This window comes from Chiloscyllium plagiosum, unplaced genomic scaffold, assembly GCF_037043375.1.
Source record: "Chiloscyllium plagiosum isolate Xiang-an unplaced genomic scaffold, Cpla_swu_hap1 HiC_scaffold_41, whole genome shotgun sequence".
Lineage (NCBI taxonomy): Eukaryota > Metazoa > Chordata > Chondrichthyes > Orectolobiformes > Hemiscylliidae > Chiloscyllium > Chiloscyllium plagiosum.
The window spans coordinates 30316874-30344057 of NW_028270179.1; positions in this window are offsets into that span (position 1 = coordinate 30316874).

Here is a 27184-nt window from a genome sequence, read left to right on the forward strand (position 1 = left end):
ATGAATAGACGTGTGACCTTTTGTATGTTAGGGTGTGTGAAGAATATGTGTAAGTGTGTGTGTGAGTGGGGGTTACTGTGCATGAGAATGTGAGTGAGAGTGAGTGACTGAATAGGAGGTTCATTGTAAGTTCTCGTGAGTGTGAGATTGTATGTTAAAATGAGTGAAGAGGGGCTGTCTAAGTTTGCGTGAGTGTGCATGTGGGAGAGAGCATGTAAATGTGTGTGTGAGTATGCGTGGAGGACATGTGCAAGTGTGTGTGTGGGTATAAGTGTGTGTGTGAAAAATGCGATGGTGAGAGTGTGTGGGATGGGGGTCTTTACAGTTGTGTGTACGTGTGTGAGAGAGAGCGAGAGTGACAGTGTGCATACGTGCGTGTATGAATGCTCAAACGTGGGGAAGGATTGGTTATGAGCAAACAGGCAGACACACAGATACACAGACACGCACACACCCACACGCATAGACGCACACCCACAAACACCACACACAAACACATACGCAGGCATACACAGACACACACAGACACAAATCTACACACACAACCACACACCCACCCACATCCACACACTAACACTCACAAAACATACTCCCGCACCCACACGCAGATACTCACAAATCCACACTCACACATAGCCACACACACACACTCACACTCTCACACACTTCCAAACACGCCGACATGCACATAAACACAAATTCACACACCCACCCACATGCACATGCACAGACAAACACACCCGAAAGGGACTCACCCACATTCACACACACGCCCACACACACTTCACACACATGCGCACTTAAACGTATATGTACACACACACGCGCGCACACACACACACACGCAGAGGCACACACACACCGACAAGTGCATGCACACCCAACCACAAACGCAAACACTCACAATCGCATGGACACATACACAAACACCCATCCATAGATATACGACTGCACACTCACAAACAAACATCCCATACACACAAAAACACAAACCCACTCTCCCACACACCTCCACACGCAATGACGCACACCCACACACATCCACTCACTGACCAAAAAACAACCACACAACTATACCCACACACATCAATATCCACTCATCGACAGCCATTCACGCACACACACCCACAGGTACCACACCCCCATACACTCCACATACAACACCAAACACCCATACCAACACATCCACTCAAACTGGCATGCATCCACCCATACACTCACACTCACAGCCTCCACACACACCCCACACATACAACACACATCCATTCTCACAAATCTATTAAACCCACGCCCACCCACACTCACACACACAAACCCACAAATGCACTTACACCCACACGAATCCACGCAAACCGACACACATCCTTCCACACACAGCCACACACGCTCACAGCCATTCTCTCTCACACATACCACAACTACACACACACATGCACACACACACACACACACACAGTTGTAACCGTGGTGTAGAATTGATGGAGATCATCCCCCAAATTCGACATGTTCGAGGGAGATACAAGGGGTCCAGGGATACATTAGTGACGGCAGTCGTTTTTGCCACTCTATTGACAATGATCGTGTAAATAATGTTTTCCAAACACTTGACACTCTGATTGATAGTTTTCCGTCTGAAAAGGATTATTTTTTTTTCAAATCCTGGAACTACGATTTTCTGATGGTAAGACGACACTGTTCAACCATGTTCCACTGACATATCAGTACAGGTTAGACAGGCTGAAAGAACGTCGCCGGACCAATCATTATTTTAGCAGACTCTTCAATCAGAGATGTACCCGGTAAAAGAAAAAATATGACATATTTTGTTGGAAACAAAAGTTTCCAGCGGCATCAAGTTTGCAAGATTGAAGATCATTGTTTACCCCACATTACACTGTGCTCCACGGACGCGCCCATTATCGATTATTCTATAATGTATTGACCTACAGGGCCTCTGGCGATTGGTCTCCAACGGTGGTCATATGAATGGTACAGTCTACTTTGTTGCTTTCACTGACCGAAATCAGAATCTTTCTGTATTGCTGCGAAAATTTCAGCTCACCGTGTGAGAAACATTTACAGATACCCACACAATCTCCTTTTTTTCTTACAGATGGCCTACGCCTCGTGATGCAGTCACAGATCTCTCACTGTTACCTTGTCACCAGTAGTTACCCCGTCAGTAGCAAAATGAGGACAGCTCTTCCACTAATTACAATTCAGATGTTTGTGTGAGCTTTCCGTGTACAACTTGTTTGCCATGAGCAGTCAAAGTGATTTGTAAATAGCTTTGTTTAACAGAATTTAGGGATGTCCTTGGCCTGTCTCAGATAATCGCTCAAACTCGACCTTCTGTTCTCCTTCCCTTTGCACGGCTCTCTCTCTTTCTGTCTCTAACTCTTTCTCTCATATTCACGTTCTCTTCATTTTCCTCACCTTCTCACTCTCGATACTGTTCCTCTCTACTTCAGATCGTTCCTGTTCTCCATCACAGTTCTCAATGCCCTCTATCCCCTCCTCTCACCAAATATATAATATCTCTCCTTCTGTGTTCACTGTCTTCCTTGATTTCTCCAGCTTTGTCTCCTCCTTCCTTCGCCTCCATCTCCAATTTTATCTCATGCTTTCACTCTGTACTCTGTGTGGGTTTTTTTTTTGTGTCAGCGAAAACTTATGTCTGTGTGAGAATATACACGTGCATGCCTGCTTTTCCTTGCCATGCGGACACATAACGCTTCACAACAAGTACGAGATTGAACCTTGGGAGTGCAATTTCAGATAGATAGGATAGTGAGGGCTGCGTTTGGAATTCCTGTATCGCTGCATAGACTATAGCAGTTGGGAGGGCATATTATGGTTGAGCAAGCCATTGTGTCGGCCACTTTTGGAAGATGGTGTGCAATTCCGTTCTCCTTCTTATCGGGGAATGTTGTGAATCTTAAAGGGTTAAGAAAAGATTTACAATAATGTTAATAGGATTGGAGTGTTTGATGTAGAGGGTGATGTTGAAACGGCTCGGGCTATTTTTCCTGGAGAGTCAGGAGCTGAGGAATGAACGTAACAACTTTTGTAAAATCATGATAAGCACGGATAGGGTAAATTAACAACGCCTTATCTCCAGAATGAGGAGTCCAAACAAGCAGGCATATGTTTAACATGAGAGTAATAACAATTAAAAGGGACCTTTATCTCTTGGGGTTGGTGCATATTTGGAATGTGCTGCCAGAGGAAGATTTTTATTGAAGGAGTTGTTTACATGCTGTACATCTCTATGACGCTGTGGTTATATGAACCCATGATAGTGAACACAGTTTCCAATGAAGAGCGAATGAACAGTCAATATCCACCGCTAATGCACTGTTCCCGTAAATAGACAATGAGCGATTGGTGCATACTAGGCACCAGCTCACCCTTTTGAACGTCACGGAAGGGTTTCATACAGAATGGAGACTGACAGCAGGACAAATTCACTTCGAGAGTAAATGTTTAACAAACCGGCAATGACTTTTCCATGAGTATTCTGTCCTGGAAACTGGCAGTGACCCTTTACGTCATAGAATTGCCAGGCAATGGCCCTCTTAATAAGACACTTTAGAATCACAACCTTTTGATAGTCAATGGCGTTACCATCACTGATGCCGCCCGCCCCCCTCAACCCATCTATCCACATCCTGGGTTTACCACTGAGAGCAAATCGACTTATTGCCTCATATCATTCCATGGTATTACCATCGCCGAATTATCGAATTCCATGACTATTAACATGCTGGTGATTACCATTGAAATAGAACCAAATCATTGTCCTTAAAAGTTCAATGATGTCACTGTCACTGAATGCGGCCCACCCCACAACATCTTGGGGGTTTCCATTAAGCGGGAATATAACTATAGCCCCTTGATATTCAATGGCATTACCAACATTGAATTCCCTCCAGATTAACACGTGGTGGATTACCATTGACCGGAAATTGAACTGGAGTCACCAAATCAGTAGAGTCACTATAAGGGAAACTTGCAGCGAATAACTCACTTCGTGAATCACTCCCTAAAGCCGTTCTACCATCGATAAGGCATAAGTCAGGAACGTAATGAAAAAATGCTTTCTAAATGTCTGAATGAGTGCAACTCCAACAATAATCCAGAGAGTCAACATTATCGAAGGTAAATCAGCCCGCCTGGCTGACACCACATTCAACAAGCATTCTTCAAACCAAAAAGTGAAATTGCTGTATAACTCTGCAGATCTGGCAGCAGGTGCAAGGCGAAAACAGAACGAATGTTTCGGGAACCCATCCACAGATATCCCCTTCCTCCACCTTAAAGGCACAGTAGCAGTCATGAGTATCAACTACAAAAAAACATAAGATCTCTAAAAATCCCCAGACAGCACTTACCAAGCATATGACGAATTCCATCTCGAAGAACAAAACAACCAATGTATGGGAATACGACGCCCTGCACGTTCCCCTCCAAACCACACGCTGTCCTGAAATATATCGCTGTTCCTTCATAACTGCTAAGTCAAAAGTTTGGAATTCCGTCTGCAGTGGCACAGTGGACTCTACCTACAATACATGGAACATAGTATTTCACGATGGAACTAAGGCTATTTTCTTAAGGCTAAATTATGTTTGACGATAAATTGTGAATCCACAAGTGAGTAAAATAAAAGAATCATTTACTGAAGGGTAACTGTCGAGAATACAGCCCCTCAAAGATCTGCAAGACGACATTTGTGTGGAGCCGCAGAGGATGAGGCAGACTCTAAACGAGTATTTTGCATCAATGTTTGATGTGGAAAAGGAATATGGGAGATATAGAATATAGGTAAATGGAAGATGACATCTTGAAAAATGTCTTTTTTCCAGACGAGGAATTGCTGGATGTTTTCAAACGCATAAAATTCGATAAATCCTCAACACCATGTCAGGTGTAAGCTGGAACTCTGCGGGGAGATGAGAAGTGATTTTTGGGCCCCTTGGTGTGATATTAATAGCATTGATCGTCACAGGTGAAGTGCCAGAAGACTGAAGTTTGGCGAACGCCGTGCCACTGTTTACGAAATGTGGTAAGGACAAGCCAGGAAACTGTAGATCAATGTGTCTGACGTCGAAGATGGGCGAGTTGTTTGAGGGAATCATGAGGGAGAGTATGCACAAGTATTTTGAAAGGCAAGGACTCGTGGTCTGCATGACTTTAAGCATGGGAAACCATGGTTCACAAACTTAATCGAGTCGTCTAAAAAAGTAGCAAGGTGGATTGGTGAGGCCAGAGCATTAGATGTGATCTTTAAGAACTTCAGTCAGGCGTTCGACAAGGTTCCACATGGGAGATTGGTGAGCAAGATTACTCTCATGGAATAAAGGGATAAAGAACTGGGTCAAGGGTAGAAGACAGAGGGTGCTCGTGGATTGTGTTTTCCAAACTGGAGCTCTGCCCCCAGTGGCATGTCACAGAAATCGGTTCTGGATCCGCCACTCTTCGTCATTTACATAAATTATTTGGATGTAAGCATAAGAGACAGAGTTAGTAAATTAGCAGATGAAACCAAAATTGAAGATACAGTGGACAGTGAAGAAGGTTACTTCAGATTAAAACGGGATCTAATTAAAATGGGCCAACAGGCTGAGAAGTGGCAGATGGAGTTTAAAAGAGATAAATGCGAGTGGCTCCATTTTGGGAAAGAACATCTTCGCAGGACTTATTCACTTAATGGTAATGTCCTAGAGATTGTTGCTGAGTAAAGATACCTTGGAGGGGAGGTTCAAATCTCATTGAAGGTGGAGTCTCAGGTAGATAGGATGATGAAGCCAGTGTTTGGTGTGGTTTTCTTTATTGGTCAGAGTATTGAATACAGGAGTTAGGAGGTGATGTTGCAGCATTAAATGACATTGGTTAGGACTCTTCTGGACTATTGCGGTCAATTCTGGTCTCCTTCCAATGGCGAGGAATTTGTGAAACTTGAAGCATTCAGAAAAGACGTCCGAAAATGTTGCCAGGGTTGGAGGATTTTGAGGTAGGAGGAGAGTTTGAATGGGCTGAGACAGTTTTCCCTGGAGTGTCGGAGGCGTAAGAAATTTTAAAAATCATGAGGGAGCATGGATGTGGCAAATAGACAAAGTATTTTTCCCCTGGGGTGTCAGAGACCAGAAGTGGGGGACATAGGTTGAGTTTGAAAAAGGAAAGGTGTAAAAGAGTCCTAAGGCACAACATTTTCACGCAGAGGGCGTACATGAATGGAATGAGTGGCCAGAGGAAGTGGTGGTGGCTCTTACATTTGCAACACTTAAAAGGCATTTGAATGGGTTATATGTCGGAAGGGTTACAATTGATATGGGCCAGGTGATGGCAGTGGGCCTAGATTAGGTTGGGATAGTTGATCAGCTTGGAAGAGGAGGACCGAAGTGCCGGTTTCCATGCTGTACATCACTATGACTCTATGGCTCTATTTAAACATCTGAAGCATTTCGATACATCAGGGAAATAGAGAGAGAGAGAGAGAGAGAGAGAGAGAGAGAGATTTTGAGAGACGAAAAGAGGTAAAAATGGTAATGCAGAGAGAAAACCAACTCACGAATCTGCACGATAGAGAAAGAGAGATACAATGACAAAAAAAAAACAGATAGGAAAAGGATGTGGATGTGGGAGGAAAGAGAAATAGGGAGAGAGATTCAGGAACAATTCTGTGAGCAGATGTACAGAAAGGTATGGAAAGAGATAGCGAGCGTTAGGGTGAGAAAGAGATATGCAAACAGATGGAGAATGAGTGAACAGGAAGATCAGGAGCAATGAGAATACAGAGAACAAGGAAATGAAGGGTGGAGCTTTCTTACTGTGAGCAGCAATAAATTGTCAATGTGTGACTGTTGAAGCGGTCAAGAAATAAATACACAACAACCTCAAACAATCAACATCAGGTAGTGATGTGCAAAATTTGTTGCACTGATGCCATTCTGTGTGTAAATGTTAAATGTCGGCTGAAAGAAATACGGAAAATCAGCAAAGGAGCAGGATGTACTCTGGTTGATGCAAATTTAAAATCCATGGTGCAGGTTGCCTTGTTTGGTTTGTTCTGGGAACCTTTGTCGAGGTCTAACAGCCAGACTGGATATGTGGTATCTAATGGAGCAAACCCTTCCTGAAAGTCCTTGCTCTATCCAATTGCACAACCCAAAGTGAGGGTTTGAAGCTAAGTTTGAAATGTATAACTGAAGCGAAATCTGCCTGAATACACAAAGGTTGGTTTCCGCCGAATTAAATCAAAGGACGTAGAAGGAAATTATCTTTCTGTTCTGTATGGCCAACTCACTGGAGTGTTTGATCTCGGAGTCCAGGCGTTGGTCAGTGAGTGACTGATGGCTCTTGGTGGGGTCCCACATTTTTGACTAGGCATCGTGAATGGGCACAGAAAAGCACAAAGTGAAACACGTGGAGCTGTGTGTATCTTTGTGGTCAAAGTTTCATAGGTGAGAGTAAACAACATATTTCTTTTCGCTCCTGCGGCCTCATAGAACCTTCTCCCCTCTGGCTGGGAGGGAAGGTGAAAGGGAAATGCAGAGTTGTATTACTATTAAGCACAGCCTTTGGACTGGAGACTACTTCCCTTCCTGCTGCTGGGAGACGTTCGCAATAACCCTGTGGACGGCAAACACAAGCCCAGATATAGATGCCTTTCACAATGGCGTGGGATTGTGGGAGAAAGGATTGCCATTGCTCTATCCGTTGCACAGCGTTCCTCTATCAACTCGATTCGCTGGGATACACCTCAAATTGAGTAGAATTTGAAAACGGGATCTTGGCTCAGAGATTATCAAAATAGAAACTGCTGGAGAATCTCAGCAGTTCTGGCAGCACCTGTATACGTAAAAATCCCACATATGAGTGGTTTCATTCCGGTGCTCTAGTTTTCTTCCACAGTCAAAGATGAGCAAGTTCGGTGAATTGGCCATGCTGAATTGCCTATCCATTCCAGGGTTATGTAGGTTCAGGGAATCTGTCAAAGAAAATGTACTTCGTAGGCGAATGGATTGTTTGGAGAAGGGATACCGATCAGTGTTTTGGTGTGGGGCTAGGTGGGTCTCATTGTTTGTTTCCACACTGTAAGCTTTCTATGAAAATAGAGTAAATGCTTCCGAGACACTTTCAAAAAAGATCTGCTCCCACACCACGGTCATTCAGACCAACAATGCGTACCACGTGCATGATGAATTGCTCAGATGCACCAAATTTCCTTGGCGATCTCTTCACAAGGCCAAGGTGAGATGAATTACGTAGGTTTGTCAGGTGATGATCGCAGGGGATAACGCATATATTAGGCAGTGTTTTAAGAGATTGTGATTAAATTGAATTCCACTGGCGCCACATGGCTGCCCAGATCGGAGATTCCAGATCTGCACAGAATCTGCTGCATTTGGGACAATGACTGTACCCAATAACAGAACTCAGTGTGGCCGTAATATTTTATCCATGCCAGGACTGTATGGTCTTCATTTCTCACAAAGACGATGTGGACAAATGTGTGTGAGGCAGGATGATTTGTTAGAAGGAAGGCAAGGACATTATTTCCCTTTCTGCTGGTTCTCTCACCACGAACTGCAGGCAAAATGTTGCTTTCAATCCGTGATCAATTCGACTAGTCACTGGAGAACCCGAAACTTCCACGGTGATAGCGGTTCAAATCCGAAAGCCAGAATGGAATCGGGTGCTGAACCTTCTCCAACAGTTTATTCCCGTTGTTTTACGTTGTGCAGGACAAGACCAACAGATGAGGATGACACAGTTTGAACTGCAAAATATGAAAGATTCCGCCAGTGTTTTTGTGACCTCCCCTCTCTCCGATCAAATGAATGAAAGACTCGGGCTTGGACAAATACATTGCAACAAATTTTATTGATACGATTTACAAAGCAGTAAGTCAAGGTCATTGGAACCACACAATGGAACACAGTCGGTCAATAGAAGTAACAGTTTGCAACAGTTGGTGCCTCAGACGGCTCTCACTTCAGATTTATACACTGTGCGTTCATTTTCTCTGGCAGCAGAACCCTCCATGTTCACAAAACCCACTGGAAGGAATTTCATGAGGAAGACAAAGGGAACGCCTGCAAATTCCTCCCTGGACTAAACAATATTTCATGGAAGCTGTAAAACAAGACGATATAATTATTTTACTTGATGTCTCCAGCAGGGACAATTTGCCCTCCATGTGTCATCAAACCAGGAAAATGACGTGCATAAATGTATCTAGCACTGCCAGTGTGATCCAATCAAGGAGATGGACGCCAGAACTGTGCACAGTACACCCAATGTAGGCTTACCAAGGGATGTAAAGATGAGAACAGTGCCCAGTGCTCTCAGTGATGTCTTATCAAGGGAGATAGAGATGAGAACTGTCTGCACATTCCCAATGGGTCTCGGTGACTAAGTATTCTTAGGATTGGTGTGGACTTCTTGGGTAGAACGGCCTGTTTCCACACAGTCGGGGTTCTATTAAAACAATGTTGTCACTGAGACATATTGAGACACGGACTGTGCGCTGTGTTCCTACTGTCGTCGAACTGAGGGATGTGGCGTCGAGAACTATGTACAGTGTGGTCTTACCAAGGTATATGGAGACCATAGCTATATTCAGTGAAAAAAAGTAGAGTCAAACTAAGGGATATGTCGTCAAGGACAGAGCACAGTGCTTGCAGTTTGGACGAAGTAAGGGATGCAGAGACCAGACAAGTACGCATTTCTTCTACTGTGACTAACCGAAGGGACATCTCGTCCATCTTTGTGCACAGTGCTTTCAGTGTCATGCCACTGAGGGATAACGAGACGATAACGGTTTAAAGTGTTATAAAGTTGCCAAGGGAAATCGTAGGTATCACTACGCACAGTGCTCAAAGTAGTGTCACACTGAATGATATAAGGATTAGAACTGTCCACGGTGATCCCAATATGAGATAACCATGGAAATGTCGACGAGTTTTCTTTCATATGCGCAGTCTTCTTTCGTATGGAAAGAAAAAAAAACACATAAGGAGATATACGAGTACGTTATCAGAAAAGGAAATATTCTAACATGATTGATTTCAAGGCATCTTTGAGATAATTGATTGCATTTATACGGAGCACATTCCACAGCTCTGTGCTCAGGCAACTGAATAAAATCTGAAAAGAATATTGACATACTGTCTGATCTCTTTGATTCATCAGAATTAGATAAGTTTAGGTTTCACAATTAAAGTGGCATGAGTATCAAGAAATGTTGTCGATACTGAAAGATAGTGCAGAGATCAGGGGTCAAACAGACATTTGAAAACGTTTTTCTATTCAACGTGTAAACAATGCAGCTAAGGACATCTTCTTGTTGTATAGATTTTGTGGGTAAATAAGTAGCACATTAAATCGAACAGTTCTTCGAAGATTATCCAAAATGAGACTGTAACATCATTTCAGAGCAGGGAGGAATGAGAATCTGGGCTGATTGAAAGAAGACAAAAAACACTCAAATTACAATACAAATCAGCAAACACTTGAGGAATTTATGATACGACAATTATTTTTCGGAGAAATGTACTAACCGAGAAGGAAGAACCTTGGTCTCGATTCTCCATCCGCAGTGATGGGTTCGACAAGCACCAGGACGATGAGGAGCAAAAGCAGTGATTTCATCTTTCTCTATAGAGTCTTTCAGAATCATGGTAAGGTGATTTGAACACCGAGGCTCTTGCTAATAGATGAGTGACTACGCTGTCGTTAATAATCACAATTCAAAATTGAAGATTGGATCCACGCTGTGCTCATTATAAAGACATTTCGCGAATACCAAATGTAGCTGGAATCAAAGATTAAGCGATTCTGTCAATCAGTAACTTTTCAGTGAACAGAGGAACCTAACTGTTTACTAATTGACGTGGTGAAGATTCACAGAAAACTTTCACATTGGATATGTACGTATTGTTGGTTTTAGTAAAGGGAAATATTTCGCTGATCATTCCAGTGTTTGCTCTTTAAGCTCTACCACAAAGAACTAACAGTGACATTTTGCGCCGAATGGCGAAAGTTCTTCTGTATTTAAATGCAGTAATCACTGCACACCTTTGAACGATAATGCTCAATCCAATGTAGCAGCACTGCGTGCTGATGCATCAGTGAAAAATGTCATTTTACATTGAACGCAAACAAAATGAAGTGGATCAAGCCACAATTCTGCCTGAGATCGGAATAATTCCTGTACGAAACCGAGCTATGAGAGTGATATTATTAAAGGATAGAGTGGGAGCTCACGTGTAGGCTCTGCTTCCAGTTACTGCTGCTCTTGGTGTGTAAACTGTCCCTTTAACTCTTCCAACGTAGGGCGAAACTCAATGAAGCTGAGGTCAGTATAAACCAGTGTGTTCTGTCCATTAATGATGAGCTTCTGTTCTCCAGTAGATCACTGTGTCTGTGAGGGAAAGAGGAATGAATGAGGAAGATGTTGCGTTTTCTGTTTGTGTGCCTGCCACGAGTGTTGGTACAGACTGTAATTGCTGTTGGTGTTGTGCCCTTGGTTGATCTTGTGGGGCATGAGTTTTTCCGCCGTGCACGACTGGCATCAATTTCCTGAGAAAGAGATGACACCATTCAGGTCCTGACACCTGTGCAAATGCAGCACCATCGTGGTTTATATACTTTGATATCCTCCGATGCTCTCTCTCCCTTCCAGACAATAAGACCATAAGAAGTGTGAGCAGAATTTATGCCATTAAGCACATCGAGTCGTTCCTGCATTCAATCATGGCTGATAAGTATGCACTTCCTTGCACCTGCTTTATTTAAATCCCTTTAATGCTCAACTAACTATATATCTCAGTGTTTCATATTCAATTATGACACACCTTGAACACTTCTGTTACTGAAAACAAACACCCAGAAAATTCAGTTCTACTCGTATTTTTTTAAAAATATGAGTGAAAGAGAACTTCCAAATTGCACCATTTAATGAGAATAACAATAATACATTGTTTATCTCTAAAAGTGATTGTTAAACAACAACGATGCACATCTCTTGCCCCCTCACTTCACTGCTAATTATTTTCCTCTAACTCTGTAATATACTGTTCCAATAAAACACTGATTAAAGTTATGTTAACTTAATTGGAATCCAAACAGCAGCTGTCGTCTTTGGTGTCTTTCTTCCTTCAGCTGACATCTCCCTGGGTCGTCCTAATGGTAATGTGTTTTACTTGGAACGTTACCTTTGATAGGGTGTGTTTCAACTCTATCTGACTTTCAAACTGTCTGTTTTTAACATGCTCAACACCAGATGGTCATCTTGGTTCGATATTTACAAAATAATTAATTCAAACTTGTTTGGGTATTATTACTCTGGACCATACATTATGCTGACTGGTTAATTTCGAATTGTTTTCAAAACAGCCGTTGGCAAGTATGACATGCACGTCAAATTTTTCACCACATCCTTGTGCATTCCTTCTCAATAAATATGTGTTTGTACCTGAACTGAGTCATTCTCATTCTTTGATGCCTTGCGTCTCAATACTCATGCGCCACAATAACACTTCTTGAATGTATGCTGTTGGCAACACAGCCTGGTGCACTTTGCCTATTCCCCCTCTCCGCTAATATTCCATGGTTTCCAGTTTCGTCTTCAGATTATCTATGTCACATAAAACGCCTCAGGAATACAATGTGAATCATTTCCTGTGATGCTTACACGCACATACACACACACACACATACACACACACCCCTTTCATTGTCCCGTCTTTCTGATGTAGATCCAACAGGTTTTAAGCCCTCAACACTTCTGCCTCATCCTCTGCTTGTTCAGATTTTTCCTTCAGCATTACCTCAAGCAGTGCGTCCGCTAACTAACATTCAGCACCTGTCGTCTTTCCGTTCAAGTCTTGCTTCCTCCAGTGAATTATCATTGTTGGATCTTGTTCATACACAGGCTGGCAGATTTCTAGTGTTTGTTTCTTGCAACTCCTAAGTTCTCTGCTCTACCTTTGGCTTCACCACAGTCAGGGCTGCCATTCCCATCATTGATCCTCATACATCGTTCACAAGAACAAATTACATTCCCGGAAATGACACTCTGTCACTCATTCCCACTGTTAATTCGCCCTAATTGTGTTGGCATTCCAACCTGATCTTACATAGGGAAACGCCAAATTACTGTACACTATCCCACGATCTACCACTCTCTCAGTTTACAGGTCAGAAAGATTGCACGTGTTCATCTCTTACTATTTGAACCTGATTATATCCTGTATTTCTCAAAATTATATCTTATTTATCTTCATCCTTGTTCTTTCTGAACAAACTTTATCCCGAAGTTGAAGTCTTTATGGTGATTAGGCACTACCTCAAATAGTGCCTCTGTCTATGCCGTGCACTCTCCTACAGCTAATCGATGTCTCTTGGGATTTCCTTTACTACTTTCACTGCTGCCATTGGAGAAGCCTCTTCACAACTTTATTTCACAAAGAAAATGTATTTTGCGAGAAGCACTGTGACATTACACATCACATATTAGTACAGTGAAAACACCTTTATCTTTCAACTCCTTTTCAATGACTTGGGCCTCTTTTTACTTCTGTGGCCAACACTTTACCAGTGTGTTTTAATTTTTATTTTGTAGTGGAGGATCTTCAGTTCTCGCAATTTGTATCCCTCACAGGATGAAATTCTTCCCGAAATCTAAACTTTGCGTTATGCATCAACGCATATTCACCTATCATCACTGCTGCTTTGCTCATTTCTGAAAGTTTCTGTTCATCCACGTGAATTCTTATCCCCTCTGGAAGTGAGATTTCAAAAACAAATTCGAGAAGAATAATCTCTCACATATCCTCAAAACTCTTATCTAGTTTTAAGATCTGCATCTATCTATGAAAACTATTTTTTTAATTCTTGCGAACTCAATGTAAGTCTGACCTGGTTCCTCCTTTACGTTTCTGAACTACTTTCTATTGGTTTCTGGTATCAATTCACAATAATTCAAAGTAGCCTTTTGACATCTACAAAAACACTTGACCCCTCATCTGAAAGCGCTGCAAATACTTCACTAGCTTTGCCGACCAGCTTAGCCTGAATAATCATTACCCTCATGTCCTCTGACCACTTCATCTGCCTAGTCACGTTTTCAAACGAAAGAAAGGTTTTGACATCATTTTCATCACAATATGGCAAATTAAATATATTTTTAGAGATCGCTACCTTGTCTGATCAACTCTATTCTGGTAACTTCTCTTTCTTGACAAATTCCAACTTCTGAAGTGCAAATTCTCTCTCTCATTCTCTTTCTTCCTTCTCTCGTTCTGTTTGCTCGGCTAAGAACCTTCTCTCTTTGTTTCTCCTGTTCCTATTCTCTCTTGCTCTTCTCTATCTTTCTCTCCCTCGTTTCCTTCCCCATCTCTCTCTCTTTGTTTCTTTATCTTGTCAGTCCATTTGCCTCAGTTGCATCTTAAACATTTCCAAAACAACTGCACTTGCCTGTTTCCCTGATACACGTAAGTGCTTGACTAATTCAATTACGTATTCAGCTTTCATATTGATCCTAGTTCGACTCAATTCTAATCCATTTTCGAAATCCATAAGTATGGCAGCCTTCTGCCTTAGTAAGCGTTCTTGGCAAACTCAGGGATCATCTTCAAACCTAAGGATCCCTTCGGCAATGCTCAAACCCGGAGGTAGGCTTGCTCGCTCTGCCATGTTCCGATGCTTTGTCACCATACGAGGTAACATCTTCAACGTGTCTCCGGACAAAACATTGCTGAAGATTCCTGCATTTTATTTAAATGATGGGTTTCTTTGTGTTAGTGATGTCATTTCCTGTGGTGCTGTCATTTCCTACAGTGATGTATATTCCTGTTCTTTTTCTCAGGGGGTGGTAAATGGGATCCATGGCAATGTGTTTGTTGATAGAGTTTAGGTTTAAATGTCATGCCTCTCGTAATTTTCGTGCGCGTCTCTGCTTGTCTTGTCTTAGGATGAATGAGTTGTTCCAGTTAAAGTGGTGTGCTTCCTCATCTAAGTGTGAAGACATTAGTGAAGAGTGTCATGTCGTTTTCTGGCTCGTTGATGTTCATGTATCGCAGCGGCCAGTTTTCTCACTGTTTGTACAATGTAGTGTTTGTTACAGTTGTTGCCCTGAATTTTGTAAAGAATGTTAATTTTGCTTGTTGTCTGTATAGGGTCTTTCAAGTTCATTAGCTGCTGTTCAAGTGTGGCCAAAGCGTCTGAGTGGTCTGGAAGTCATTTCTGACACGTCTTTATTGTAGGGGAGCGTGTCTACGGTTTCTGGACGTATTTTGTTTGCTTGTTTGGGTTTGTTGCTGAGAAGTCTATGTATCGTGTTCTTTGGTTATCTCTTCTTTTTGAATATACTGTATAGGCGATTTTCCTCTGCTCTGCGTAGTTTCTCTGTGCGGCAGGGTGTATTGGCTCTTTGGAATGATGTTCTGATGCAGCTTCCTTTATGGATGTTGAGGTGGTTGCTTCTGCAGTTCAATATTTGTTCTGTATGTGTTGTTTTCCTATAGATGTGGTTTGAAGTTCCCCATTGGCTTTTCGCTCTGTTAGTATATCTAGAAAAGGCAGTTTGGTGTTGTTTTCCTACTCTTTAGTGCATTTTATGCCAGTAAGGGTATTATTGATGGTCTTGAAGGTTTCCTCTAATTTGTTTCGTTTAGTGATGGCAAAGGTGTCATCCACTGGCGAACGCAAAGTTTGAGTTGGATGGAAGGCAGAGCAGTTTGTTCGACTCTCTGCATCACTGTCCCTGCTGAGAACCCTGATGGCGGATATCCCATGGGTTTCCGTTGGTGTGTCTGTAGGTTTTGTTGTTGAAGGTGAAGTCGGTGGTAAGGCATAGGTCCACTAGCTTGCCGACACTGTCTTTGTTGATGAAGTTGGTGGAGTTTGGTGTGTGTGTCTTCAGGTCTTCTAATAGTGTCGGCGGTGTTTCCTTGGCCAGGCTGATGTTGATTGATGTGAACAGGTCAATTACATCAAAGCAGCCCATTATTTTAACCTCTTCCATTTTTCTGTCTTTGACTGTCTTCAGGAATTCTTGGGTAGAGTGCATGGAGTGGTGTGAGTCTTCTGCTAAGTGTTTTAATCTTTGTTGTAGTTCCTTGGCTAATCTGTAAATTGGTGTTCCAGGTCTTACGGGGGCTCCTGGTTTGTGAATTTTGAGCAATTCATCGAAGCATGTCGTGCTGGATCCTTTGGTTTCATTTTTTTGATGTCGGTCATACTTATTTCTCCAGCTTTCTAAAGATTTTTTGAGTAGGGCTGTGATTCGCTTCGCTAATTGTGGGGTCGGTTCTGTCGACACTTGTTGGTTAGTGTTGGTATCTGCAAGTAGTGTGCACATCGGAAAATATCGCACATTGAATAATAATATTTTTACCTTTTTTCAGTCTATCTAGTTTTTTTTTTCATTTTTTACGTATTAAGGGTGTTACCTTGCTTTTTTGTCCACTTAATGTTGGTCTGATAATTTGTTGGGTTTCTTCTGTGAGTTGGTTGCCTTTCAGTGTTGTTTCTAATGCTGCAAATAAATCTTTCTTGTACGAATACTGGAAGTTGTAATTTAATTCTCTTACTAAGACGGCCTTTTTCAGTGCTTGTTAAGGGTTGGTCAGAGAATTTGTTTATCCAAACTTCTGTGTTGTCAGTATTGTTCCTTTTGTGAAAGTTTGTCATTTTTTTCTTTGCAGGTCTTCTAAATTCGTTGTCTGTGTTTGTCGCTATCTGATATCAATGGCTTTTTTTGCACTGCGTTTGTCCATTCATGATCTTTTGCACGAGTGAGTAAAGTTTTTGATGCAAAATTTCGCCGTTGTATTTATGGAATCTGTTGTGGGCATCATTCCTCCTTTCTCGAAGCATTCTGCGATAGTTTTGCTCTGCTATTCTTTCAGGTCGAGGAATTTTAAGGGGATGTTTGTATTTAAGACATTTAGGTAGTGCCTGTTATCTTAGGCATTTGTGCAGCAATAACAGCTGTTCGGGGTGGCACTCTGCCAGATGGCATTCGTTTCCCATTTTCGGTCCAGTTTTAGCATATTCTACACACAGATGTCAGCGAAGTTTGAGAAGATTTGTCGCTCACGTTGAGGTTGACAAAATGTCTAAACGTGAACCTGTCCAGCTCAGCGAGTAAAACTATATCCAGAACTTTAACCTGAGGAACAAATCATCTCAAAAGCGCTGATCTTAGGACCCATTTCGCTAACTTTTCACTTAACCAAGCACAAGTAACCGAAATTAAACAAATAATTCACCTACGTTTTATTTAAAGATCTAGGACACTAATTGACAATTGTTTAAATCTCCTGGGATTATTCGTTTCCCAATATGTTTAACTCTGTCCAAACCTCAGGCTATATCTGTCAACACCTGCCCAAGCCACGGATCCAAGCCCCCAAACTGTTATGACATGGTGGTGAAAACTTTTGGTAAATAAACCAATCGCCCAGAAATACTCACTTCCCCTTGTAATCTGTAAAACTTTGAGTGACATAGAACTCCCAAATTCCACCATTAAAAAAGAATGTATACTTTTACTCTAAATGTGAACAGGAACACAACTTTGCACAACTCTAATCACACCTATCGACCCTCACCTGCTTGTTATCTGCTTCGAAACCTATATTAATATACTGTTCCCATAAAACACTGACAAAAGCTAACAACAATTTGTTGCAGAGCCATACAGAGTGTGGTCTTTGCTGTCTTTCTTCCTTTGGCGAGAAGTTCTCCCTGGGTCGTCTTCTGTATTTTACTGTGAATACGTTTCATATGGAAAGAGACCTTTAATAACGAGTATTTATATGGTAGTTGCTCTGTCTGACTTTCAAACTGCTTGTCTTTTTTTTTGTTCCCGCAAAACTGGATCGTCTTATTGCTTCAATGCTGGCAAAACACTAAACGCAAACTTATTATCCGAGTTTTATTATCCGGGCGCATATTCTAACCTGATTGGTTATATGTGTAATGTTGTCAAAATAGCAACCAATTCAGGTGTTTATTTCACAGCCAAATGTTACATATTTTCAATTTTCCGGTACAATCTGGGACTGGAAGTCAATCGCATGACAAGTGCTTGTAAACTCTCAGTACAAAACACCGTTCACTTTCGAAAAGCCACAGTAACCACCGTCAACTTCATATCGATACTCAGTGACCTGGCCTCCACAGTCTTCTTTGGCAATGAGTTCATTGACTCAGTACTCTCTGGCTGATGAAGTTTCTCCTTATCTCCGTTACCTTCAGCTCAAACATCCTCCCTGATATCCTATGCTTCAACAATTTCCACTCCTGCCCATTCCCAGATTGACCTGGTTCACCATTTGTGGTATACCTTCAACATCCAGAGACGTCATCTGTCAATATCCCACCATCACACTATCCATCACCCTCTCCTCTTTGAAAGCTGCCACGACTCGTGCCACTTCAGGAGAGCATTTGGTCTCTTGCTCCTAATAGGTATTCAATTGATTCGTTATGAAAATCATCTTTCATATATTACCACAACAAGTCCTTTGAGGCATTATAACTTAATCATCAACGATTCGATTTGTGCTAATCCCTTTTTATCCACTGAAGTCTCATGTGACTTGGGCTGAGCACACTGGGAGAATTGTCTACCCTTCTTCGCTTTCCCCACGTTTTATAGTCTAAAGGGGAACATTGTGCACTTCTGTGGTTTCATTCTACCTTGGGCAGACCACACTAGCAGCAGTGTGCACTCCTCAGGTCCCAATCTACATTGGACAGACCAAACTTGGAGCACTGTGTAATCGTCAAGCACCAAACGATATTGAGAAAACCACACTGTGAGCACTATGTAATACTGAGGTCCCTACCTACTTTGAGCAGGCCACACTGTGAGAAGTTTGTAAACTTTACATCCCGGTCTATATCCGACTGACCACAATGGGAGCACTGCGTAATCCTCAGTTCCAAACTACAATTAGTAGAGCACACTGGGAGCAGTGTACGATTCTTAGGTCCCTATCTACCTTGGAGAAATCACACTGGGACCACTATGTAATCCTCAAGTCCCAATCTACATTTAGCAGGCCACACTCTGTGATCGTCATGCACCAGTGTAGATGGAGAAAACCACACTGTGAGCAATGTGCAATCCTGAGGTCTAAACCTTTTATGAACTGACCACACTTCGAGCAGTGTATAGTCCCCATGTCCCAATCTACATTGGACACACAACAATGGGAGCACTTTTCATTCCTCAGGTCCCAATCGACATTGTGCAGACCACACTGGGAGTACTGTGAATTTCTCAGGCCCCAATATACGTTTGTCAGTACACACTGGGAACACTCTGCACACTTTAGGTCCGAAATATATTATGTAGACCAGACCGCGAGCAGTGTCGATACCTCAGGCCCTAATCAACATCGGACAGAAAACACTGGGAGCACTGTACACTTCTCACCTCCCAAAATCCATTCAGCAGCCGTATCCCTCAGGAAGGTGTTCTTCCGTCGCATCCAACGGCGGATGAGAAGCCAAAGTATTTGCATGTTAGGATCTTTGCATGTTAGGATCGTTGCTGCATCAAGTAATGAGTGGCGCAACACAGAAAATGGCAAACCTCCCACCCCCTCCGCACACAGCGTGATCCCTTTAATCGTCTGAGTTATGGTGAGAGCGATGTTTGTCATTCAGACACTTATAGATCAGATGGAACCGCAGCACCTTGCTCCAGTGATTTCAGACTAAGTTTAATAATGCATACTGCATTAAATAGTGCCTCTTGATTCTCTTTACTTCCTGAATACTATCGACGTATTTTGTATGAACAGGAGAGGGGCAGCACAGAGATTCTGTTTGAAATGTGGTCGCTCTACTATTTCTCGTAGCGGAATCATATTTTACACCCAATGCATTGTCCATAAACAGAGCAGCAAGACTTGATCTTATTTATTCACAGATGGTGGTGCCATTGGCTGGAAACAATATGAATTGGCCCCCTGTTACTGCTCCTTCAGAAGGTGGTGCTGAGCTGCCTTTTTGAGCAGTTGCGGTCCATGTGGTGTAGGGACCATGTAATTATGAACGCAGTTGCAGGGTATTTTTTCCTGGCACTGAAGGATCAGTGATATATTTCCAGGTTGGAATGGTGAATGACTAGAAGGGGAACTTACAGGTGGAGATATTCATATGTATCTGCCATTCCTATTATTCGAGATAGACCACCTGAAGTGGCCGTGGTTTCGGAAGACGCTATCTGAAGATATTTGGCGAAGTTCCTGCTGAGAGTAAGCGTTGGTGGTGTAGGGATTGGATGCTTGTAAATGTGTTTCGCAAACAATTGGGTTGCTTTGTCCCGAATACTAACAAGCTTCTTTCGTGTTATTGGAGCTGCACTCATCCATGGAAGTGGGGAATATTCCATCATATTCCTTATTGGGCGTTGTTGACAGGCACTGACTGAGTCGCTGTAGGATTCTGTATTTTCAATCTACTCTTGGAGCCACTCCTCTTATATTGCAAGCCTAATTTGTGCAGACTGCTGCTACTGAGCGCAGAGATGAGTTTTAAAACATATGATCCATTAACTTACTGAATGGCAGAGCAGGCTTCTTATGACCATGCTCATATGTTCGAAAGGGTAGCTTCCTCTGAGCATCAGAGGAGAGGAGTGAGAGAGGTGATCGATAAAGCCCCACACACACCCCAATAATAAAGGGAATTGAGCATTTGATTTGTGGCAGTGATGTGTATGGAGAGGTACAGATGTGAGTGACGTCATCCGAGGAAAAGGGATATCATCTTCTGATAATGGCGTGCCTATAAAATGTGTACTGTGTCGTGGTTCCTGTTCAGAAATAGATTGAACCAGAGGCGCAGAACTGTCCGTGGTATTGTAAATGGCTTGTAAGGTCTTGGTTTTATAAATAGCTGGAACAATAGAAGTAGCCTGGATGGGTTTGTCCTGGTCTCACAGGTTCGGATTTCTAGATTCGTTTTAGGTATTAAATTCAGCAGAAGTAGAAGAGATCTTAAACCCGCTCGCGTGTACAGCCGGAAGGTGGTGTTTCTCTTTCTGCTACAGATACTGCATGTGAGGAAATCACATTTCTAAATTTGCGTTTTTGCAAAGAGATGTGTTTATGGCATGTTACAATATCAGAACAGTTCATCAGAAAGATTTAATGTATCCAATACACTGTTAATTTTTTCAATGGATTAAAGTGATTCTCAGCTCTTCATTTGGCCTTTGCGTTTCAACGATAGTGTTTGAATAAATTGTGTTTTGCTTAATGTTGCATTATTTGACCATTAAAGTCGTATCTGGAACGCGGTACCTTACATTTGCCTTAAAATAAGGAAACCATCCTGTTTAGACAGCAATCTTAACCTATTCGGTGTTGGTCTGTTATGATCTGGACCATACCAATCCCTTTAGGAGAAGACCAAGAGTTAACCTACATCAGCCCGATGCCAGACCAGCGAAAAAGACACTATTTCAAATCCATTGCCCACCATCATTCCTTCAACTACTGGATAGACCCAGAAACACAGAACCATGACGAAATTCCTCCCATATCTTCAAAAAAAAAATCAGGATCCGTGGAAGTCTGGCCAATGATCACAAACTGTGGAAATTGCAGAAACCCTGCATTGAGAATTATGCAAACCGCAACTGGAAGGCGGAATTGATATCAGCATTACAATCTCTCCCATGTTGACAAAATTAACAATCAAACACCTGGTTATTGTTCAACAGGTTTTTTTGAAATAAACCTTTTATCACTATAAGCTGGTGTTTTCTTTTTAATTTATAACGTGGTCCACCTCCAAATCATGTTTTCCATGTTGGCTGTTGTAGAAAGCAAAGACTCCAAATACTCTTCATACGTCAGTGAACGTATCGTTTGGTTCAGTCGCAACGGCTACTTCAAAAAAAGACATTCCAGTGATGGAAAAACTTCGACAGCAGAGAGATTGGGCACGGTCCAATTAAAGTCAACATGACATTCAAGACCAATGATTCAAGGAAACAAGAAATTTGGAAGAATTGGGAATTTTTCAGAGACACAGAATTTGTGACTTCGTAGGGTTGGATATAGGTGGTTTTGATGCAGAAGATAAGCATATACACCGAAAATGTCGATGCTAACTCTAGTGTCAAGAATAAAACTTGGATGGAGCTCATGTGTCATCACACGGTATTGAAATAAGAATGTCAAAGATCAGATTAGATTTATCCAATCTAATTCTGTCGAAAATGCATGGATTGAAGATTTCAGCTCCAGATCATAGCGTGTTATATTATCTCCGGTCTCTGAAAATCAAAGACCAGTTATTGGTGAGACAAAAGGTAACCTCCTGTTTCCATGCAATAAAGCAGCTTTCCATACGAACACAAGAAAGGAGGACTCCGTTGAACTCTTGAAGCACATTCCACCATTCACCGACATAGGGGTTGCCTCTCTTGCCGAACTCCGACTTCCTGCTTTTTGCCCATAATACTTACTGTTTTGGGGCAACAAAAGTCGAACAACTCATCCAGAATTCACTCTTGTTTGTGCAAGATCGTTTCAAACGTCCATGTGTACAAGTGCTTCGCAATATCTCTGGCCCTAAACGTCATACAAAGCCCACTACTTCTATAATATCCAACCCGCAAAATAAATTTATGTTTATCCACACTTCCCCTCCCCAACTCCGACTCCCTTGACAGTATGAAGATTTCCATTAAACCTTTACCTTTCTAAATTCTAGAGTCAAAATGCTAAATTGTATAATCCTCATACCGTAACCCTGAAGAACATGCATCATTTCTGTAATCCTGTTTTGTACACGCTCCATCGCCAACATGCCCTTCCTATCCTTGAAAACAAAGGCCCATGGTGTGCTTGCCTTCATTGGAAGTGGCAAAGAATACAAGAACAGACAAGTTATTCTGCAATTTTATCGAACTTTGGTTAGGTCACACTTGTAATATTGCGCACAGTTCTTTTCACCACACTACCAGAATGCTTTGCCGACGGTGCAACAACATTTTAGGGGGATGGACAATGTTAGCTGTGAAGAATGTTTGCACAAACTGGCTTTGTTTTCAATGGAATGCAGGAGAGTGAGGGGCGACTTGATAGATGTTTATCAAATTGTAAATGCATGGATCGTGTGGAATTCAGGACACTTTTTTCACATTTTGGAGAGTCCGTTTACTAAGCGACTCAGGTTCCAGGCTTTGGAGGAAGTGGGGGCTGTGCTGTGGAGAGAGTTTCGGGATTGTTGGTAGCTTTAAAAGAGATTTGCAAGGCAAGTCTTTGACGCAAATGGTGTTGAGTGCCTGGAACAGGCGGCCAGAGGAGGTGTGGATGTAGACACAACAGCAGCATTCAAGAAGCACTGGACGAATGCATGATTAGGAAGGGAAAGGACGAATACAGAATCTGCAAGTTAAGACAATGTAAAATTTATCACCACAGGTTTGGGGACGGAGGGGTTGTTCCTGTTCTGAATTGTTATTTGCTGTTGGATAAAATTGACTGTCGAGACAGTAGAGGGTGAGAGGGAAGAAGAGAGCGCAATGGCGACACGGAGAGATAGCGAGTTGGTGAACAATGATGGAGAGGAAGGCAGGAAGGAAGAAAAGATACAGTTGTCCAGTGGAATAGACGAATGTAGAGAGTCAAGCAAATTGTACAGCAGAAGAATTATAGGGAGTGAGAGTGTGCGCGATGGCAGACCTGCCGAATGATGCCTCCTTTTGTTTTGAACCCAGAGTGGGCAGACTGATCGACAAGTGCCAAATAACATGTGCTGGAAGATTGAAACAAGCCAGTAGTACCTTTAGAGGTTTAATACAGCGACAGGCAGCGTTATTGCTGCAAATGTTTTTTTTTTTAAATACACTTTTCTGGATTTAATTATTAAATTTGTGATTTTTGATCAATTGATTGATTTGACGATATTCAGCACAATCTTCAGCTGCTGTCTGAATATCGTCTGGGTCACAGCATACAGCGCAGGCTCTGTTCAGCAGCTGAGGATCTGCAGCAAGAAGCCCTATTCTGGCACAAAGTAATGACATTGACTGGCATTCCGAACGATACATCTGGTACCAAAAATATCACTGACAATGTTGACCATGCCAGGTCAAAATTACCCGCAATCACAAACAGTAAGATGTTTTATTATTCTTGAGATTACACTTCAGGTTCTCTCTGACTCTCTTCATCGCTGTAAGACCGTGCACTCCTTCATGTTTTTTACCAGTCATTAAAGTGATTCTCATGTTTAAAAAATGGGAAGCATAAACGGGAGAGATGTAGCTTTGGGGTTAGAATATGGTGGAGATTCTAAACTGTGAACCAAACTCGAGAATACATAACACTAATTGTTCCACCACGAAACCAGAGGGTTTGTGAGATTGAGTGAATGCACTTCCAAAATACAGTACTTTGTCCTCTTCAATCTCACACTCTCCCACATGGCACTCCCTCAGATTATTTCGGGTCATTTACCCAGTCATGATTAAAGCACATATCAACAAAACTGGTTGACCAGCGCGGACGCAATTTTCTTCCTGGAGCATACAGCCCATGCTTCTCAATCTCAGCAAGCACAGCAAATGAAACAGCATCAAGGTTACTACGTGAGCCCCGAGAGTGCTACGAAGGCAGAATTACAATTAAGACTACATAGATCAAACACTGGAAGCGTCCCCATGTATGCATGTGGAAATATGAGTATTTCGACACTAAACGTATATTTGCATTTGCCAGCGTATTATTAGTGCCCTTTCGTCCGAATTACTTACATAGATCCTCTTTCCGCAGATGAGAGTAATATAGAAACTATGAAAACTATAACAAACCGAGGAAATGCCAGTTCTTAGAGACTTGTTGCTTCAGGAAGTTACTTGCCTTTCTATCTTCATTGACTCTCTTTGTTAATGTAATTGATGTACTTCTGAACTGTTTGGGTCAGAACCGCTTTCATGACCCGAATAGAAAAGGTATACAATTGATTTTGCACGAGTGTAAGGCCAGCACAAAGCTGAATGTTCTCACTGCAACACAGTGAGAGCATTCTATATGTTACAGAATGCAGCAGAGCTACGACAGAATTCGCAGCATCTGTGGAGAGATATTAATATTTTATGTCCAGTAACCCTTCTTTAGCACAATTCTCATTGGGGAATTTGAACTCAATTACGCAGAGATGACAAGGTGGGTGTCGTGGTCGGGGGTGATGTGGGTAAATAAAAAAAACTGTGTGCTTAGTTTGTCTTTTTCTGCTTGTGACTCCAGACCCACAGCAGCGTGGTTAACTCTTAACGTCCCGCCGACAATTTGGCCAGCAAACTCTAATCCATGCAGTGAAACTAATTAACGTAAAAGCATGCTTCTGAAAATTGTGTCGTCATTGGATTGTCTGTATTTCTCCAAGGAACAGATTTACACACTTCAATTGCCTGCTTAGAGTTGTAATAGAGTCAATATTTCGATATATCCGTCCGAACATATATTCGTTACCCTTCGCTTCAAATCATGGGAGAGATTTTATTTGGAGCAGTATTTAGCTGTCGATGAATCATTGTGGACGAACGTTTGGCCAAGCTTATTGTTTCTCTGTATTTCTTTGAGAATATTCTTCAGTTATGTTGTACACCCGTTATCACCCAGTCTCTAAGGAGAGAGGAGAATTGATCACTTTTCAGTCCCGCAAAACTGTCCTCAAATTTCAGGAAGCATGTTCATATTAAACCCAGTTTTAAACCTGTCGTTACAGATAGATTCTGCGTAAAGTCTTCAAAAACCTTTTTGTCTATCTATGATTGCACAGTTGGAGTATGAATACCATTTTATTTTGCTCTTGAGAACTGGATTTCTCGTGGTTCCTCATCAACCCTTCACACATATTTTAGGAAAGTGATCTTTAAGTAGACACTGACCTGATTTCTGCTTTTATTGTAAAATGTAATTTATGGTAATAGGATGACAGGATTACAGGAGTTTGCTCGTCATACATTATCCAAGATATTTTCATTGTCACCCATTCTCTTTCTCGGATATTCCTGACAGATAAAGACAAGATGACCAAGTTTGACATTGCGAAATTTTTGAAGCTGCATGTCATTTTTAAGTTGCAACTTACGCGCCTCAGAGGCAAAAACAACATTATGTTTTCCTCAGAATGGAAGTGAACACCGCTGAAGAAAGGTATTTCGTCTCAAAACACTACTTATATGTCTTTCTGCCTATCCAACAGGAACTATTTAGTTACTCTAACACTTTCTGTTTTAATTACTAAAAAATTAATATCAGTTCTATTTTTATCAAAATTGTTTGTGATGTCACAACAATGCCTGATTTCTGCAAATTCGTTATTATCAACACTTAATAGGACGGAAATTGGTATGTTGCCTCAATTAACGAATATTCAAAAGCAGAGATAACAGGGTTCAACACAGAGAGAGTATATTGACTCATCAGGCTGTCTTGTGGGACGGTGGCAGTGCCCGTTCCCAGGGAGTGAGAAACATTGGGTCATGTCCTGCCTACTTCAGACGTTTCTCACAATATCTTTGGGCAAGGTAATTAGAAAAAACGGTTAATCATATCAACTTAACAGGAATAGCTACTGCTGCAAGTGGAAGGTAATAAATCTCTTTTTCGAGCTGAATTGCAGGCTTCTTCATTTTGTGTGAGAGTGAAGGATTACTGGAGACAGTGTAGTACCCTGAGTAGCCACAGCCGTGGCAATGGAAGGGAATCTATATTTATACATGCATCATTACTCCGGGGAGCGAGTCAATTGCATGAATGACAGTTATTCAAAAAATAAAGTCAGGGAAGTTGAGGGGGCGGCACGGTGGTTAGCACTGCTGCCTCACAGCGCCAGAGTCCCGGGTTCAATTCCCGCCTCAGGCGACTGACTGTGTGGAGTTTGCATGTTTTCTTCGTGTCTGCGTGGGTTTCCTCCGGGTGCTCCGGTTTCCTCCCACAGTCCAAAGATGTGCAGGTCAGGTGAATTGGCCATGCTAAATTGCCTGTAGTGTTAGGTTAGGGGTATGGGTGGGTTGCGCTTCGGCGGCTCGGTGTGGACTTGTTGGGCCTGTTTCCACACTGTAAGTATCTAATCTAATCTAACTTCTTTTGGCTGGAACAGTAGATTGAAAGAAACAGTAATTTCA